This window comes from Lithobates pipiens, unplaced genomic scaffold (assembly GCF_037356315.1).
Source record: "Lithobates pipiens isolate NorthernLeopardFrog02 unplaced genomic scaffold, aLitPip1_a1.2 Scaffold_27, whole genome shotgun sequence".
Classification (NCBI taxonomy): domain Eukaryota; kingdom Metazoa; phylum Chordata; class Amphibia; order Anura; family Ranidae; genus Lithobates; species Lithobates pipiens.
Genome location: NW_027507788.1, coordinates 11,556,604 through 11,576,941, shown reverse-complemented (window position 1 = coordinate 11,576,941; position 20,338 = coordinate 11,556,604). Strand labels below are relative to the sequence as shown.

At 38.8% G+C, this 20,338-nt stretch overlaps 1 long non-coding RNA gene across 1 annotated transcript; it reads left to right on the top strand.

The window, feature by feature from the left end:
- The first annotated feature begins 10,637 nt into the window (after nucleotides 1–10,637).
- On the top strand, nucleotides 10,638–17,935 carry LOC143933091 (uncharacterized). Its single transcript, XR_013263008.1, has 4 exons — nucleotides 10,638–10,726; nucleotides 10,825–10,870; nucleotides 14,732–14,782; nucleotides 17,410–17,935. It is a non-coding gene; the product is annotated as an uncharacterized LOC143933091 (long non-coding RNA).
- The last annotated feature ends 2,403 nt before the right edge of the window (nucleotides 17,936–20,338 follow it).

Below are 20,338 nucleotides of genomic sequence, written 5' to 3'. Positions count from 1 at the left end.
CGACATCGCGGGCGTGCTGGACAGGTAAGTGTCACTATTTTAAAAGTCAGCAGCTGCAGTATTTGTAGCTGCTGGCTTTTTAAAAAAAAAAAAAAATGCGGAGTCCCGGCGGACTCCCGTTTTAAGCTGTCCAGTCCAGAGGATCTCTACCTTCTCCTTGGTCAACATCACAGAAACTATCTCCTACGATCCTGTTCAAGACTTGCTTTGCTAACATCCCTTCTGGCTCCAGATCCTGCTTACTGTTTCACTACATTGATCCCTGACTTCTGGCTTGGCTGACTATTCATTACGGTTACTGAACTCTGGCTATGTTTTGACTACGTTTGTTCTTTTTCCTTCTAATTATTAAACAAGTGCGATTAAACTGTACTTCTGTTTCGGCCTGCTTTCATGGTTTCTGACACTTCTGCCTTTACTACTTCTTTAAGAGGGCTGCATTGGCACCACATACTGGACTTGTTAAAAAGCTGACGGTAACCATCCAATACAATATGTTTGGTTTCTCAAGAGTCTCTTAGCGCTATGATGTCAAGGTTCTGTCTCTTGGGTTGTGGTTCCTTTAAGGGGGAGCGCATTTTAGTACTAATGGGAAAGAGCCTCCAACCCTGACCACAGCGATTTTGCACCAGAAAGGGTTAACCCATCTTCATTTGAGTCCAGACAAAAGACAAGAAACAGCCAGCCAATGTTAGTGAGGTGGAGAGGAGTAGATCACAGCTGTGAGCTAGTGTGGACTGTCCGGCAACTGAGATTTTAGTTTGCTGCAGTCTGGGAACCCTAAACCCAAGTGAGGGACTGGTATACTGGTGGTGAGCCATTATGTTGTCTTAATTATACCTGGATTGTGGACTGTTTGCCTTACCTTTGCTGAAGAAAGCTGTTTCTGTTTGCTTGTTTTGAGAGGCCAATAAAAACTGTTTACTTTTGCTGGCTGGTGATTCCGGGCTTTCCATATTGCAACATTCTCCCTTAACACTTGCTGGCAATTCCCAGCAGTCAAAATGACAGCAGGGAGTTGCCATACAAATACAGAAGATGCTGCTTTCAAAAAAGAATGGAATGCTGGATACAATGTTTATAAACACTGTTCACACCCAAGATAGAAATACAAATTACAATTGTTTGACATTTGCATTGTAACATTACTTTTGTATCTACCCACAAGATTTCTGGCAGTATCAACAGGTATTTTTTATTTATTTTTTGAACTTATGGAATAGACACCCCAAAATACTTTCATTGTTACATTTTCTAGACTAAAAGGGAGCGAATCAGAGATGCTCATTGTTAGGGTTTACATACGCTTTAAATTCAATTCTTGTAGGATGCGACTAATCGCTGTCAATCATGGCACAAAGAAAAGGAAATTTTTCCCACCGCCTCGTATTATAAGAGACAAAATTAGAGAGTTCAAGATGTTCGTTGCAGTTACATCACTTGCCAAGACAACAGGACAGCTCATGTTGAAGTAAGGGATAATTAAAATTGGGCGTCTACCCTCCTCTACGTAGAGAAGACTCTGGCTGAGAAATTAGGGATATTTTTAGCTATGGTAGATCGGAGTACATATAAATAAGTGTCATGGTCTTCAAAATAAAGAGACCATCAAATTTAGTATAATATAAATCACACCTTATTGACCACTTGACAAATGAGTAAGACCAGTAACACAAATGAGATTTGGGCCAAAAAAAAGACGTAGAAGTTCAATGATAAAACATTAACTTTGTTTCTAATGATAGTCAAACCCTAATGCCCCATACACACGAGCGGATTTTCCATCGGAAAAATCTTGGATGGTTTTTCTGACAGAATTTCCGCTCAAGCTTGGCTTGAATACACACGGTCACACAAAAGTTCTCTGAACTTTCGGCCGCCAAGAACAAGGTGACGTACAACAACACTACGACGAGCCGAGAAAATTAAGTTCAATGCTTCGGAGCATGCGTCAGATTGTTTCCGAGCATATGTAGGAATTTTGTGCAGACGATCGGAATTTCCGCTTGGAACTTTTTCCGACCGAAAAATTGAGAACATGCTCTCAATCTTTTGCTGGCCGAAATTCCACCAGCAAAAGTCCGATGGAGCCTACACACGATCCCATTTTCCAACCAAAAGCTCTCATCGGACTTTTTCTGGCGGAATTTCCGATCGTGTGTGCGGGGCATAACACTAAGCCCTTGTACACACGGTCGGAGATTCCAACAACCAAATCCATCGGAGTAATTCCGGAAGAGGTCCGGAAGTGATGTTGCATACACACGGTCGGACTAAGTTGTCGGAAAATCCGATTGTACATAATGTGATGACGTTATTTCGTTACCACAGGACTACGTTCAGGCTAGTAGCCAATAGCTTTGGTCTAGGAATTTGATCTGAAAATGCGTGGCACTTTGTCCATCGGAGTAGGATCGGAGTATGTCTAATCGGAGCATTTTGTCGGAAAATTTTACCGGCAAGTTTCTAAAAGTTGGTTCGTCGGATATTCCGATGGAAACAGTCCGATGCAGACCACACAGTTGGAATATCCGATAAACCGGTCCGATAGGACACATTCCGCCGGAATCTCCGACCGTGTGTACAAGGGCTAAGAAATTAGAGGACCTAAAATAACATTGTATCAGGGCTGGCTTAGTCCTTCCTTCTCTGGACTGGCTGCTCAGCTGTCAACTAATTGCCAGCTCCCATCTCTCTCCACAGTTGCCAGCTGTTCCTTATCCAGCTCGTCTGACCTGCCTACTTAAAGCTGTACAGCTCACTTCATATCTGCCTTCGCCTTGGTCACATCACAAGAAACCATCTCCTGCAGTTCTGTTCAAAGACTGGATTGCTGACATACCTTCTGGCTCCTTATCCTGCTTGCTGTTGCTCTACTTGGATCCCTGACTTCTGGCCTGGCTGATTACCCAATCTGGTTATTGAACTCTAGCCTGGCTGACTACTCGATCCGGTTACTGTACTCTGGCTATACTTTGACTACGCTTTCTCTATTTACCCTTTTATTTTTATTTAATAAACAAGTGTGATTTAATTGTATTTCTGTCTCCTTCTGATTCATGGTTTCTGACACATTATTATTATTAAGATTAGATGTGATAACAGTACATCTGACCAGTAGCTATAGCAGGAGAGAGAGGCTCCCACCGACCAGCAGGATTGGTATACAAGCAGGTCACCCTGGCAGATAAGGCAGACTCACAAGAGGTGAAAGATGTAAGCACTAACCGCTGTTCACTAGAGCTCCTGATAGGGGATTTGGGTTTTGCTGCATGTTAGTACCAGGTTCTCAGGATCGCCCCACCAGGAGATCCAGCAGTAGATATAGCAGGTTGGGATCAAGCAGAAGCATAGTCAGTAAACAAGCCAAAGGTAGGTAGCGAGTGGTCGCAAGTTGGGATCAAGCAGGAGCGCAGTTGAGGAACACGCCAAAGGTCAGTAACAAGTGGTAGTGAAGATACAGATGGCATCAGGAGTGACAAGAGTGAGATATTGGCCAGAGAGAGCACAATAATCTGGCAAACAGAAGGCAAAAAAGGCATGGCTTAAGTAGGAAGCTCATGGGAGGAGCAAAGAGTTCAAGGTTCATGAGGCAAAGTACCTGTCATTGGGAGCAGTGATCAGTTTCATGTCAGTGGTATTCCATCCCCTCCACAGTTAGAATCACTCTCTAGGACACACTTAACCCCTTGATCGCCCCCTAGTGTTAACCCCTTCACTGCGAGTGTCTTTTACACAGTAATCAGTGCATTTTTATAGCGCCGATTGCTGTATAAATGACAATGATCCCAAAATAGTGTCAAAAGTGTCTGATGTGTCCGCTATAATGTCACAGTCACAATAAAAATTGCAGATCGCCGCCATTACTAATAGTGTGTGTAAACACACAAATCCCTGTTCTGTTCTGTGAGGCATGACAGATCGTGAGTTCCTGTTATCTAGGAACCACGATCCGTCACTTCCTCTAAGGAAGTCCCCTCCCCCTACAGTTAGACACAAGCAGGGAACACAGTTAACCCCTTGATCGCCCCCTAGTGTTAATCTCTTCCCTGCTAGTGACATTTTTAAAGTAATCAGTGCATTTTTATAGCACTGATCGCTGTATAAATTCCAATGGTCCCAAAAATGTGTAAAAAGTGTCCGATGTGCCTGCCATAATGTCGCAGTCCCAATAAAAATCGCAGATCTCTGCCATTACTAATAAAAAAAAAATGCCATAATTCTATCACTTATTTTGTAGATGGTATAACTTTTGTGCAAGCCAATATGTAGAAGAATACGTATCGGCCTAGAAAAGAAATTTGTTTTTTACTTATATTTTTGGGGGATATTTATTATAGCAAATAGTAAAAAATATTGCAAAATTGTCGCTCTTTTTTTGTTTATAGCGCAAAGAATAAAAACCGCAGGGGTGACCAAATACCACCAAAAGAAAGCTCTATTTGTGGGGAATAAAAAAGGACGTCAATTTTGTTTGGGTGCAACATCGCACGACCGCGCAATTGTCAGTAAAAGCGATGCAGTGCCGAATCGCAAAAAAAAATGCTCTGGTCAGGAAGGGGGGGGTGAGGGTAAATCCTTCCGGGGCTGAAGTGGTTCATGTATTTTGGTTGATAAACCATTGCATTATATTTTGGGGGGTGCTAACCGCTTAAACCGATAGTAAACCCTCAGATTTATTATTATTATTTTTTAAATGTAAGGCAAAAGGCATAATGAGCTAGTATGCATCGCATACTAGCTCATTATGAAATACTTACCTTAGAACAAGGCGTCGGCAGGTGGTCTTGGTCCACGCTGAGGGAGCTGACACTTTCCCTCGGCATGTCTTCCAGGCAGATGATGGACCGTGCCGGAGAGAAGTCTCCCGTGCACATGAGCGGGAGTGACAACATCGCGGCTCTGGCCACTCACGGCGCCGGAGCCGCGATGTTGTCACTCCCGCTCATGTGCACGGGAGACGTCTTTCCGGCACGGTCCATCATCTGCCTGGAAGACATGCCGAGGGAAAGTGTCAGCTCCCTCAGCGTGGACCGAGACCACCTGCCGACGCCTTGTTCTAAGGTAAGTATTTCATAATGAGCTAGCTTTCAGCCGGGAAATTCAGAGTGCATGTGCCGCTGAAGTCAGCGGCCGCATGCAAGGGAAATATCTCCTAAACCGTACAGGTTTAGGAGATATTCTTTGTGCCTACAAGTAAGCCTTATTATAGGCTTACCTGTAGGTCAAAGTAAAAAAAAATGGGTATGGAACCGCTTTAAGGACCTCCCCACGTACATATACTGAGGCAGGGCGGCTCTTAAGCGCAAAATCACGTGATTCTGAGGTGGGCACCACCAGAGCCCCGCTCCCACTGCGGAAACCCGGCGATCATTCCCGAGAGAGAAGAACGGTGGTCTGCCTATGTAAACAAGGCAGATCTTTTGTAATGCAGCAAAACGTGTTAAAGCGGAGGTCCACCCTAAAATGGACCTCCGCTCATCGGAATCCCCCCCCCCTCCGGCGCCACAATTGGCACCTTTCAGGGGGGAGGGGGGTGCAGTTACCTGGATAATCCAGGTAACTGCACCTACTTCCGGGATAGCTTTCTGCGGAAAGGGGCGTAGATTACGCCCCTTTCCGCAACTGCCCGCCCCTTTGCGCAAGTGCCCCACTGCCTGCTGGGAAACACACAGTTCCCAGAGGCAGCGGGGACGTCCGGATTGCGCCGCGCGGCTCGCGCATGCGCAGTAGGGAACCGGGAAATGAAGCCGAAAGGCTCCATTTCCTGATTCCCATACCCAAGATGGCGGCGGCAGCACCCGAGTGTCGATCTAGAGATCGGCTTCGAGTGCCGACATCGCGGGCGCGCTGGACAGGTAAGTGTCACCATTTTAAAAGTCAGCAGCTGCAGTATTTGTAGCTGCTGACTTTAAAAAAAACAAAAAAACGCGGAGTCCCGGCGGACTCCCGCTTTAAATTCTCTTTAATTATTTAGTTAAAAAACAAAAAACAAAATAAATAAATAAATAAATAAGTAAAATACAAAATAAATAAAAATAAATCTCTTGTATGCATATTTCTTGGGAGGGGATGCTGGTTACCTTGGGGGAAAGGGACAGAGTCAGCTCAATAAATAAAAATTTGACATCATTATATATAATTTTTTTTTTGTTACACCTTTGTTCCTCATCTTACTCACAACAGAGGGAATCCTCTGGATGGATCTGGATTGTGCTAGATACAACGATAGAAGGTGATGTAATATTACATATGAAGCCTCCACATGGTTTAGATCTGCGTCATTCACTTGCACTGAATGTTGGGTGTCTGTGAATGAGACACTGCAGAGGTGTCTGTGTGCGTAGAGGTACGTAGAATGTGACAGATCCACGAATGGAGAAGGACACTAATGTCATTATTTAGTATTTCTCTAATGTTTAACAATTCACATTTAAAATTCATTATATGAACTAAAAATAGAAACCTAATACAAAAAAAATATTGTCTTGAATTTTCCATTAATTTTTTGATGTTAAAGTGAAATTATAAGGAAACCACCTAAACCACGTAGCCACTGCATAACATGAAAGGCTTGTTAAAATACTATAGTGGTAAAATGAATTTATTACAATAAATGTGTAAATCCGCGTCAAAATCATGGGTAAAAAGAAAATAAGCAGCTTGCTAAAAAACTGTTATACCATTTCCTAATATAAATAAACAAGAAAGCAGCACTACAAAGTATAAGTGCATATGATCCCAACAAATAACTGTTAATAAAGTGAAAAAGGAAAAAGTGCTATCAATCAAACATTTTACATTTATATATATATATATATATATATATATATATATATATATATATATATATATATATATATATATATATATATATAAAATATGTAAACAAGGTGTGAGCAATAGGTACGGGGAGGGGAGAGAGGAACTGGACATGACGCTGGTTTGCTTAGAAGGGTCCGCGATCCGTGATGCGGACCCAGCGGTCATGGATATTCCCGGGTGTGCTCCCCAGGGGGGGCACGCGGGAGCAAGATTTTGGGAGGACGTCCATGGACGCCCTCCCAGAATAAGCTGACTGCGCTGCAGCCATCTTTCAGCTATGGCCCTGTCGGCATGTGGTTAAAGTGCCAATTATGTGCAGAACTCAAATATTCAAATGCAAATAATATACATCATTTTTTTTCCATGTGCTTATTCTTAAAGTGCAACCAACATTAATAACTATTAATTCATATGTAAACAATATAATCCAAATGAAATCCAAATTCAATTCTTCGAAGTGTATACAAAAAAAAATAGTTCATCCATGTGCAAAAAAAAAAAAAAAAAAGTACTCTTGTGCAGAAATAATCCTCCTAGCGCATAGAAATATTCCCAACCGGGAAATCACAGCTTGTTCCAGGATGGCCACTATAGATCAGGATGGATCTCGTCTTTTGACTCGTGCAGTTTCATGTATTAAAAGTAAGGAAGAAGACTCATAGTGATATACTGTAAAAAATTAAGTATTTTATGAAAAGTATTGCACTTACAGAAATGTTGTAAAAAACAGGCAAACGGCATCATCTAAGCACAGCATGAGTGGAGGTCGGACAGTTTGTGCTGAAGTCACACTGCTATTTTTTATTTTTTAATAAAGGAATTGTCAAAAACTTGGTCCGGGATTTAGGGGCTCAGTTTTTAAAGAGGGCTTCCAGATTCCGATAAGCCCCCCACCCGTAGATCCCCACAACCACTGTCCAGGGTTGTGGGTAAGAGGCCCTTGTCCAGTGGCGGCTGGTGCTAAACTTTTTTGGGGGGGCGGCAAAAAAAGCCCCCAGGTCCGCACTCACCCCTCCATGGTCCCTCCCGCACTCACCCCTCCACAGTCCCTCCCACACTAACCCCTCCATAGAATCCCCACACTCTGCCCCTCCATGGCTTCCTTGGCTTCTCCTCTCCCAACTCTCCCAACCCGATCCACCTTCTGTCCTGATTGGCCAGGAGGAGAAGCCAGAAGACAATAGTGAATAGTGGGTGGGTTCAGGGCGCAGAGCCAAACCTTTTTCAAGCCAAGCAGAGCCTCTGGCTCTATTCATGTATCTTGATAAAAAAAACTCATAGAAACCTATGAGTCCATCTCCTCTCATGCATCCTCCCATGCAAGCTAGGGTGGTGGTGCCCCTGCACCCCTTATGGACTGGCCGCTCCTGCCCTTGTCCCCATCAACATGGGGACAAGGTGCTTTGGGGTGGGGGGCAAAGTCTCCCTTGCCCTAAGGCACCCCCCATGTTGAGGGCATGTGGCCTGGTATGGTTTAGGAAATGGTCGCTCACTCACCCCCCCCCCCCACATTCCTGGCCTGCTGGGCTGCATGCTAGGATAAGAGTCTGGTATGGATTTTGGGGGCCCCGCACCATTGTTTTCAGAATTTTTTTATTGCTGGCATTCTTTTGTTCACATTCGCTGATGAGTCATTGGTTGTTAAGGATGCAGCAGCCAGCTTCCCAGCCCGCTCCTTAACAACCAGCTATTCTTTGCACAGAATTTGAATTGTTCAGAAAAGTTAAAATTTGTTAGAAAAGTAATAAACAAAATGAAAATGAAAGGAAACAAAATTAAACTAAACAAATTCCGAAATGAATCAACAAAACAAAATGAGTAACATAACGAATCTATCCGAAACAAAACGTTTCCGTTCTGCACATGTCTAGCGATATATACTTTACAGTAACAAATAATTTTCAAACTTCATTGTAAAATATAGTGTGTACGTCAACCTAGTAATCAAACTGTTATGCCGCGTACACACGATCAAACAAACGGGTTGAAAAGTCCAGCAAACTCAAGTCCGCTGGACAATCCCCCCGTGTGTAGCCTCCGGCATACTTTTTTGACCCGAAAGTCCTTATATAAGTGGCAGCGCAGAGCGTCCCTGGCATTGCGGCCGGAGAGATCGTCGAGTCAACATCTCCTGGAGAAGAAGAAGAAGAAGAACGGAAGGCGGCGGCGGCAGCGACAGCGACAGAAGACCGGGCCACCGCTTGTAAAAGAGCTATAAGATGGCGCGGTGGCCCGGCAGAAGAACCAAAGAGGGGGACAGGAAGAAGAGGCCGCGGCGACGAAGAAGAAAGCCAGGCTCCTCCGCTAGTAAAAGAGCTACAAGAAGATAGCGGAGGAGTCCGTCGAGAAGACCCCCGAAGACGGAAGACCCCCGGAGCTGTGCAATAAATTATTTTATCTTGTGTGTTGTGTTTTTTTTTGTACTTTATTTTACAGGTGAATGGGTAGGGGTACATTGTACCCCATACTCATTCACATAGGGTGGGGGGCCGGTATCCGGGGGCCCCCTTATTAAAGGGGGCTCCCAGATTCCGATAAGCCCCCCGCCCGCAGACCCCGACAACCAACGGCCAGGGTTGTCGGGAAGAGGCCCTTGTCCTCATCAACATGGGGACAAGGTGCTTTGGGGTAGGGGGGCCGCGCGGCCCCCCCTTCCCCAAGGCACCCCCCATGTTGAGGGCACGCAGCCTGGTACGGCTCAGGAGGAGGGGGCGCTCGCTCGCCCCCCCTTTCCTGGCCGGCCGGGTAGCGTGCTCGAACAAGGGTCTGTTGTGGACTTGGGGGGGACCCCCACGCCGATTTTTTTCGGCATTGGGGTTCCCCTTTAAGTCCATACCAGGCGGCGGGGCCAGCGACGTCTCCTTCGCGGGCCCCGCCTACCTGGAGACGCGCTCAAAATGAGTGGACTTTCCTCCACGTGTGTGGGCGAGTCCGTTCATTTCAAAAGAAGCGGATAGTACGGCGGACTTAGTCGCCGTATTAGTCAGCTGAAAAAGTGCCGTGTGTGGGCAAGTAGCCCATTCAGAAAGTCCGACGGACAGTCTGGCGGGAAGTCCGCCAGACTAAGTTCGTCGGACAGACGGCTACGTGTGTACGCGGCTTTAGTGGTGTTTGTAAGTGACTTATTGTAAATAAATATCATTTTATTTTTGATAGTCTACAGTCTATGCTTACAATGATCTTATCATGTTATTTAAAGATTTCTGCTTGGCAAAATAACTCAGAATAATTATTTAAGTCAGTTGAATTATTTTTGTAAACAATTCTTTTATTGGAGACACTGTGGTTGATTGATCAATTAAACAATTGATTTAGCTGACTAAATTAATCGTTCAGGCATTCCTTGACACATCATGTCTTGTAGTGGCCCACAAAAAAAAAATTGGGTCCATAGCCTGGCCAAGGAAAATTTTGGGCTGAGGTCCGTGTAAAAATACAGCCAGGATGGTTGGGAACAGCGAGATATATTCCAAGCGTTCAACTTTGGTAGTTGTGACAAATCTTTCATTATACGTTGTTGAGAATCAAATATTCTTTGTAAACAATGACTCTATTTACTGTCACATAAATATGAAACTTAAAAAAATAGTTATCCACCAGTTACCTAACATCACTTTTTCATTGTATACCAGGCGTGGTTAGGAATCCCAAATTCTGCAGGGCAAGAATTTTCTAGACTTTTTTTTTTTAACGATCCTTGATGCGTGTTGCCGGATGCCATAGAAATGCATAGATCTCAGTGATGATGTCACCCGGTCTGCGTATATTCACAAATCCCTTCATTTATTGAGATCCACACCTATGTTCCCTAACCCTATAAATATCGTTCACCTTCAAAGCACTTCAAAACACATAAGCAGGCCATACAACCACAAGAGCGGATTACATTGACATTCAAAAGGTAAGAGTTTTGGAATATTTACATTGAAAATATGAGACTTTGAGACTTTCATGCATATATTCAAAATAAAAAAAAATAAAAAATCTTGCAATCCACAGAGCAACATGATGAAAAAAGTTGCAGTGAAGATCTTTCTAACACTTGGTAAGTACATTGAAAATATAATGTATAAGAATTATTTAGCTGCGTTTTGGTAAGTCTAACTATTTACTAAGGGCAAAAATATATGCATGTATACTTAAAAAATTTTTAGGTGATCGTTATGGCATATATATGGGTGACAATAATTTATTCAAGCAACATAGCCCTTAAAAAAATCATGTATTGCCATTTTAATTAACATTTTAGCAACATTGTAACAATTATAATTAAAAATAAGTACCATATCCTTAAAACTTAACACATTTACAATACTAAGGGCAAAAAACTAAAAAATAAATTAGGAAAAATTAGGAAAAATGTTTGAGTATTTAAATAAATAAAAAAATAACCAAAAATTAACTCATTACAGAAAATAAATGAAATATTTCTAATGAAATTGTTATATTTAAATTTCTAAGCATTAAGTGTTTTTCATTAGCTGCGTTTTGGTAAGTCTAACTATTTACTAAGGGCAAAAATTTATGCATGTATACTTAAAAAAAGTTTAGGTGATAATTCAGGTGATCGTTATGGCATATATATGGGTAAAAATAATTTATTCAAGCAACATAGCCCTTAAAAAAATCATGTATTGCCATTTTTATTAACATTTTAGCAACATTTACCATTGTAACAATTATAATTAGAAATAAGTACCATATCCTTAAAACTTAACACATTTACAATACTAAGTGCAAAAAAATAAAAATAAATTAGGAAAAATTAGGAAAAATGTTTGCGTATTTAAATAAATAAAAAATAACCAAACATTAACTAATTACAGAAAATAAATGAAATATTTCTAATGAAATTGTTATATTTAAATTTCTAAGCAGTAAGTGTTTTTCATTAGCTGCGTTTTGGTAAGTCTAACTATTTACTAAGGGCAACAATATATGCATGGATACTTAAAAAAAAGTTTAGGTGATAATTCAGGTGATCGTTATGGCATATACATGGGTGAAAATAATTTATTCAAGCAACATAGCCCTTAAAAAAAATCATGTATTGCCATTTTAATTAACATTTTAGCAACATTTACCATTGTAACAATTATAATTAGAAATAAGTACCATATCCTTAAAACTTAACACATTTACAATACTAAGTGCAAAAAACTAAAAAAAAAATTAGGAAAAATTAGGATAAAATGTTTGCGTATTTAAATAAATAAAAAAATAACCAAAAATTAACTAATTACAGAAAATAAATGAAATATTTCTAATGAAATTGTTATATTTAAATTTCTAAGCATTACGTGTTTTTCATTAGCTGAGTTTTGGTAAGTCTAACTATTTACTAAGGGCAAAAATATATGCATGGATACTTAAAAAAAAGTTTAGGTGATAATTCAGGTGATCGTTATGGCATATATATGGGTGAAAATAATTTATTCAAGCAACATAGCCCTTAAAAAAAAATCATGTATTGCCATTTTAATTAACATTTTAGCAACATTTACCATTGTAACAATTATAATTAGAAATAAGTACCATATCCTTAAAACTTAACACATTCACAATACTAAGTGCAAAAAACAAAAAAATAAATTAGGAAAAATTAGGAAAAATATTTGTGTATTTAAATAAATAAAAAAAAATAACCAAACATTAACTAATTACAGAAAATAAATGAAATATTTCTAATTAAACTGTTATATTAAAATTTCTAAGCATTAAGTGTTTTTCATTGCAGTAGCCTTTTCTGCGCTATAGTCTGTAAACTTATTTAAAATGTCTAATATAGATATATTTTTAAAATTAATTAAGAAAATGTCTGGGGATATTAGAGAAATGATGAGACTACTCTAAACAATTATTGATATAGAATATAAATTATTACATTAATTGTAAGTATGGAAAATTAAAGATTTTCTTTTATTTAGAAGATTTAAAAAAAAAATCTCTGGATATTATCCAGCAGGAAAAAAAAAAAAAACTAGATATATTACCTAAAATAAATTACCTTAGTTATTTTTTTGGTGCTGTTTCTTTAAAAGTTGACAGTTTAATTACTCTTGTTTTTTTTCTATTTATCTTTATTTATTTATTTTTTTACTTTTTTTTTTTTGTATTTCAACTATTATTTTTTATTCCTGGTGTCACTGTGAACATTTCAGCTCCCATTCTACATGTTGAGACAGGAAATAACTTTAATAATAGAAAACCAATCTCCATATGTATTTCAAAGTTGACAGATGTAACAAAATTTGAGGACCAGTTTTTCCATTACTCATCAAATATCTTCAGAGATGTTGTTTGCGAGATGTTTTAACCACATGCTAGTTAGGGCTTAACTCCATTCTCTGCTACACAGAAAATGGTTAGGATCTTTTTTTGGTCTCTGTTGTTGTTGTTCCTCCTCCCCTCAAGATAATCTTTTGTCATTTCTTGTCTCCAAAGAAGACAGAAGCAATATTTCTATATTACTAGTGTATCCTAAAAGGGCTTAATAAGCGATATATTAGACCAGTAAATTGATTCTTTTTTACTAGTGTTATATATATATATATATAAAATAAATAAATAAATAAATACATTTATATATATATATATATATATATATATATATATAACACTAGTAAAAAAGAATCAATTTACTGGTATTTATATATATATATATATATATATATATATATATAATAAATATAAATATATATATATATATATATATAATAAATATAAATATATATATATATATATATATATATATATATATATATATATATATATATATATATATATATATATATATATATATATATAATAAATATAAATATATATATATATATATATATATATATATGTAGATCTTAGTTTACCTATTATGTTCAGAACATAAAAATATATATTTTTAATATTTTAATTCATATTAATTTAGGTCAAAATAAAATATTGTTTATACATAATTCTTGTTTAAAAATTTTATTGACAAAAGTTAGTAGACAAACAATTTGTATAAAACAAAATGTAACATGAAAAAGAAACGGTACAGGCATTGCCTAACATATAAGGCTTGCTTAAAAGCCCACACAGGGGCACATGAAACACGGCATTGCAACATAAATGTAACAACAACACAGGCCAAAGTACCATTCATTTTCATGTTAGTATAAAAAGATGCATAATTAAAATGAAGAGACAGCAGCATTAAAAAGTTTATACATAATTCATAATGACCACTATCTACCTGCAACTCCAGGTTTTCTGCAGTGTAATTGACTGCTTTGTTGCAAATTAATGTTTTTTTTTTTCTTTTTTATATTTATACCTATAGCTGGCCAAAGTGTTATTTAAATCTCTTGTTTCTCATTTATTAAAAATCAAAATAAATGAGGAAACAAAATGTACACACAAAAAATGTGTCAAATACTTTATATAATTCAATAAATTGTAATATTTGGTTTTGTTTAGCAAGAATAAAATATAGTATAATACATTTTTTTTCTGAAATATAAAGTTTTCTGATTTGCTAGCATCTTATATAATGACTCCTTATGTTAGTATTTCTTTTTAAAATAAGAAATTAAAATAAAAATAATTTTTTTTATTTTATTTTCTATTATTTTTTTTTTATTAATTGAAGGCCTAATAATTTGAGAAATGATGCTAAAACACAACACCTAGTTCCAACCATTGTGAAAGAAAGGTTTAGGAAATGCTTTGATTAATATTATGGGGGAAATGTTTTATACACCTAAATGGGATGACAAAATGCTTGTTACTGATTAATGCTTGTCACAAATTAGGATAAATATGGTTAGGAAAGCTCATAAAGCAATACTGATTAATAACAGAAACAAGGAGAACAATTTTACCAGATGTTCTGGACTTTTCACTTACATATATTTTCTTTTTTTTCCAGAAATGTGTGTTATGTTTGTGACCTCACAAGAGACAGCAGCTTTACAGCCAGGTAATTAAAAAAAAAAAAAAAAAAAAAAAGCATTTTATATGACATTATAAACAAAAGCAACTGTTAGCAATGATAAATGATATAGTTAAATAGCATCTTCACGCAACATGTTAAGTATAATGTAATGTAAAGTAACTTTTTCAAGAACTTTCTATAATTCTTAAAATCAAAATAAGCAATATTTGAAAAATTTGTAACTAAAGCAATAATAACAATAATAATTATTATTATTATAATTAATAATAATAATAATAATAATAATAATATTATTATTATAGATGTACTATATTACTATATTATAAATGTACAGTTTATGGTAAGTTCTCAGGCTAATGTTTATGGTCACATTTATATATATATAAATATATTTAGATATATTTTATATTTATCATAATTTATTTTTTATTTAAAGGTAAATTTTAAAAATTTTCTGGTAAATTGTATTGATGTATTAGCCAAAAAGCTAACTCCGTATATATAGATATACAGTATCTCAAAAAAGTGAGTACACCCCTCACATTTTTGTAAATATTTTATTCTATCTTTTCACGTAACAACACTGAAGAAATGACACTTTGCTACAATGTAAAGTAGTGAGTGTACAGCTTGTATAACAGTGTAAATTTGTCAATTTCTCTCCCCGGTCTCATGTGACTCGTTAGTGTTACAAGGTCTCAGGTGTGAATGGGGAGCAGGTGTGTTAAATTTGGTGTTATCGCTCTCACTCTCTCATACTGGTCACTGGAAATACAACATGGCACCTCATGGCAAAGAACTCTCTGAGGATCTAAAAAAAGAATTGTTGCTCTACATAAAGATGGCCTAGGCTATAAGAAGATTGCCAAGACCCTAAAACTGAGCTGCAGCACGGTGGCCAAGACCATACAGAGGTTTAACCGGACAGGTTCCGCTCAGAACAGGCCTCGCCATGGTCGACCAAAGAAGTTGAGGTCACGTGCTCAGCGTCATATCCAGAGGTTGTCTTTGGTAATTAGACGTATGAGTGCTGCCAGCATTGCTGCAGAGGTTGTAGGGGTGGGGGGTCAGCCTGTCAGTGCTCAGACCATACGCCGCACAGTGCATCAAATTGGTCTGCATGGCTGTCATCCCAGAAGGAAGCCTCTTCTAAAGATGATGCACGGGAAAGCCCGCAAACAGTTTGCTTAAGAAAAGAAGACTAAGGACATGGATTCCTGGAACCATGTCCTGTGGTCTGATGAGACCAAGATAAACATATTTAGTGTCTTGGTTCTGATGGTGAGGGGGGTGTTTGTGGGGGGCAACCAGGTGAGGAGGACAAACACAAGTGTGTCTTGTCTACAGTCATTCATGGTGGTGGGGGTGTCATGGTCTGGGGCTGCATGAGTGCTGCCGGCACTGGGAAGATACAGATCATTGAGGGGACCATGAATGCCAACATGTACTGTGACATACTGAAGCAAAGCATGATCCCCTCCCTTCAGAGACTGGGCCGCAGGGTAGTATTCCAACATGATAACCATCTCAAACACACCTCCAAGATGACCACTGCCTTACTAAAGAAGCTGAGGGTAAAGGTGATGGACTGGCCAAGCATGTCTCTGGACCTAAACCCTATTGAACATCTGTGGGACATCCTCAAGCGTAAGGTAGAGGAACGCAAGGTCTCTAAAATCCACCAGCTCCGTGATGTCATCATGGGGGAGGGGAAGAGGACTCCAGTGGTGACCTGTGAAGATCTGATGATCTCCATGCCCAAGAGGGTTAAGGAAGTGCTGGAAAATAATGGTGACCACACAAAATATTGACACTTTGGGCCCAATTTGGACATTTTCACTTAGGGGTGTACTCACTTTTGTTGGCAGCGGTTTAGACATTAATGGCTGTGTGTTGAGTTATTTTGAGGGGACAGCAAATTATTTACACTGTTATACAAGCTGTACACTCACTACTTTACATTGTAGACAAGTGTCATTTCTTCAGTGTTGTCACATGAAAAGATAGAAGAAAATATTGATGAAAATGTGAGGAGTGTACTCACTTTTGTGAGATACTGGATATATATATATATATATATATATATATATATATATATATATATATATATATATATATATATGGACCCCCACGCCATTTTATTTTTATTTTGACAGGGGGTTCCCCTTAAAAAAAAAAAAAATATATATATATATATATATATATATATATATATATATATACAGATATATATATACAGGTATATAGATAGATAGGATCTATCTATCTATATATATATATATATATATATATATATATATATACACATCTGTATATAGAAATATTATATATATATATATATATATATATATATATATATATATATATAATTTAAATCTGTGTTTAGAAATGTGACATATTTTATGACAAAAAAAATCGTTTTTCATTAATATTGAACTGGGCATAAAGTAACAACATCAATGCTGATAAAGACATACCCTATAGAATTTACTAGACTAGAATTAATTTGCATACAATTATTTATTTTATTTGTTGTTAATATTAATTTTGATATGCAAAATATATGTTTACATCTCTTCCTTGTATATTTTGCTGTATTACAAGCATTGATGCAGCTACTCATTTTTATGTTTATTAATTTTTTTAAACAGATGCCTTCTGTGAGCCCAATAAGATTTTTTACCAATGTAAACCGTGTCCAAAAAGTTGTGGAAACCAGCCCATCCCCTGTCTGAAGAGCTGCCAGCCCGAGTGTTACTGCAAACCCGGTTATGTTTTGGCCACGCCAACGGCAAACACCTGCATCCCCGAATCCCAGTGCAATTCCTGCGGCCCCAATGCTCAGTGGTCGGACTGCGACTCCCACTGCCAAGACACCTGTGAAAACTACCTGCAGGCCAGCAGGGCCTGCCCACAGATGTGCCAGTCTGGCTGCATTTGCAATAAGGGCTACGTCAAGTATAACGACCAGTGCGTCAGACCCATTCTGTGCCCTCAAAGGGGGAGGTCAGTCAATCCATTACTCATACCCCTTCTGGCTGCTGGAGTCTCCAATAGCTCAGGCCAATAAATGAAAAAGAAATCGGCTTTGGTTCGTGTGACACGAGATGTTATTTAACTGCACTTTATATATTTTTTTCTGCTTAAGCTTTCAATAAAATAACAGTATTTAAAATATTTTGCTGCCCTTTTTATTCGTTAAATTAATGAATATTAGTGACGAAAGAGTGTCTCTCCAGTAGCTGTTATATGATATATACTTAAGAGGTTGGAGGGGTGGGGGGTGCTCATGCCATTTTTTAATTTGCATGGAGTTCCCTTCAAAAAAACATAACTTCATACAGAATAAGGGTCTAGTAAGGATGAATGGAACCCCCAGTCGCTTTGTTTACAAACCAAACAAGTGGGCTGGGAAATGCAATTTAGCCAGCACATTTTTTTGCTTTTTTTTTTGTAACTGTTATGCCGCGTACACACGACAGGACTTAAGTCCGGCAGACTTTCGACGGAGTTCTGACGGAGTTCTGACAGAGTTCTGACGGACTTTCCGAATGAACGGACTTAGCCACACACAATCACACCAAAGTCCGACGGATTCGAACGTGATGACGTACGACCAGACTAGAATAAGGAAGTTCATAGCCAGTAGCCAATAGCTGCCCTAGCGTCGGTTTTAGTCCGTCAGACTAGCACACACACGAGCGGATTTCTGGGTCCGGCAGAGTTCTGGCGGAAAAATTTGAAGCATGTTCCATTTCTAAAGTCTGTCAGACTTTTGTGAATCAAAAGTCCGTTGCAGCCCACACACGATCGAATAGTCTGCCGGAATCATTCCGTCAGACTTTTGATGTTGAAAAGTCCGCTCGTGTGTACGGGGCATTATGCCGCGTACACACGACCAGACTTAGGTCCGACAGACTTTCGACGGAGTTCTGACGGAGTTCTGACAGAGCTCTGACGGACTTTCCGAATGAACGGACTTGGCCACACACAATCACACCAAAGTCCGACGGATTCGAACGTGATGACGTACGACCGGACTAGAATAAGGAAGTTCATAGCCAGTAGCCAATAGCTGCCCTCGCATCGGGTTTTGTCCGTCGGACTAGCACACACACGAGCGGATTTCTCGGTAGGAACTGGGTCCGGCGGAGTTCTGGTGGAAAAATTTGAAACATGTTTCATTTCTAAAGTCTGTCAGACTTTTGCAAATCAAAAGTCCGCTGCAGCCCACACACGATCGAATGGTCTGCCAGAATCATTCCGTCAGACTTTTGATGTTGAAAAGTCCGGTCGTGTGTACGCGGCATAAGTGTTTTTTTTTTTTTTTTTTTATTTTAATGTTTCACCCTAATTAATACAACATTTTAGTAATTAAGTAATTAAATTAATTTTATTTCTTTTTTTCTTTGGTAAATGTCCCCTGTGGCATTGCACAGCCCCTATTCCATTTGTTTGACAATTCCCTTAGCCTACAAAAGGGCCATGGGATGGGTTTCCTTAAAAATTTTACCAGTCCTAAAATATGGTGGTAATAATTATAGGGAGAACCCCATGCTGTTTTTTTTTTTTTTGTAGGGTTAACATCTCTATCAGATCCTGAAATTTGCTTTAGTAAATGTCCCCTGGGGTGGTGCCCAGCCCCCAATGCCATTTGTTTGACAATCCCTTGCCAATTAGCCATTGGCCATTGGTTTTCCTTTAATATTTTGCCAGACCTAAAGTGTGGTATTAATTGGAGGGAGAACCCCATGCGTTTTTTTTTTTTTTTATTTGTGGGGCTTCCCCTATTAACATCTCTATCACACCTTCATCTAGGATAAAGGTCTAGTAGAAATAAATGGAATCCCCAGCAGCTTTGTTTACGAATAAAACAAAGAGACCGAAAACTGTCATTTTGATGGCACTGTTTTTGGGGAAGGTGGCTGCCCGCATCACACAGATACACCACTTCACAGAGAGAGTTAAGGCACTCCTCAGATATTTTTGTAATGGAATTTTATTTTTGAATATTTCACTTTAAGCATTATTAAAATGAATGCTAACATTTTAGTAAAACTAAAAAGTAAAAAAAATAAAAAAAAATGCTTTGGCAAATGTCCCCCAGGGCAGTCACCCCCCCCCCCCCCCCCATTTATTTGTGTGATAATCTCTTCCCTGTTAGCCCAGAAAGGGCCATTGCTTTTTATAATTTTCAGTTCCCATTGACTTCAACATGGTCCACATTCAGCAGCCAAATATTAGTATTGTTGGCCAAACCTTCCTTGAATCAAATCCAATTACCTTGTTGCCAGTAAGGCCAGTGGATGGCCATGTATATAGTAGACTGGATGGTATGTGGATGTGTTGGAGACACCATGATGAGGACACCTGATGTATGGAAACACTGTGATGGGGGACACCTGGTGGATGGGGACATTGTGATGGGGAACACCTGATGTATAGGAACACTGTGATGGGGGCACCTGATGTATAGGGACACCGTGATGGATACACCTGATGTATAGGGACACCGTGATGGGTACACCTGATGTATAGGGACACTGTGATGGGGAACACCTGATGTATAGGGACACTGTG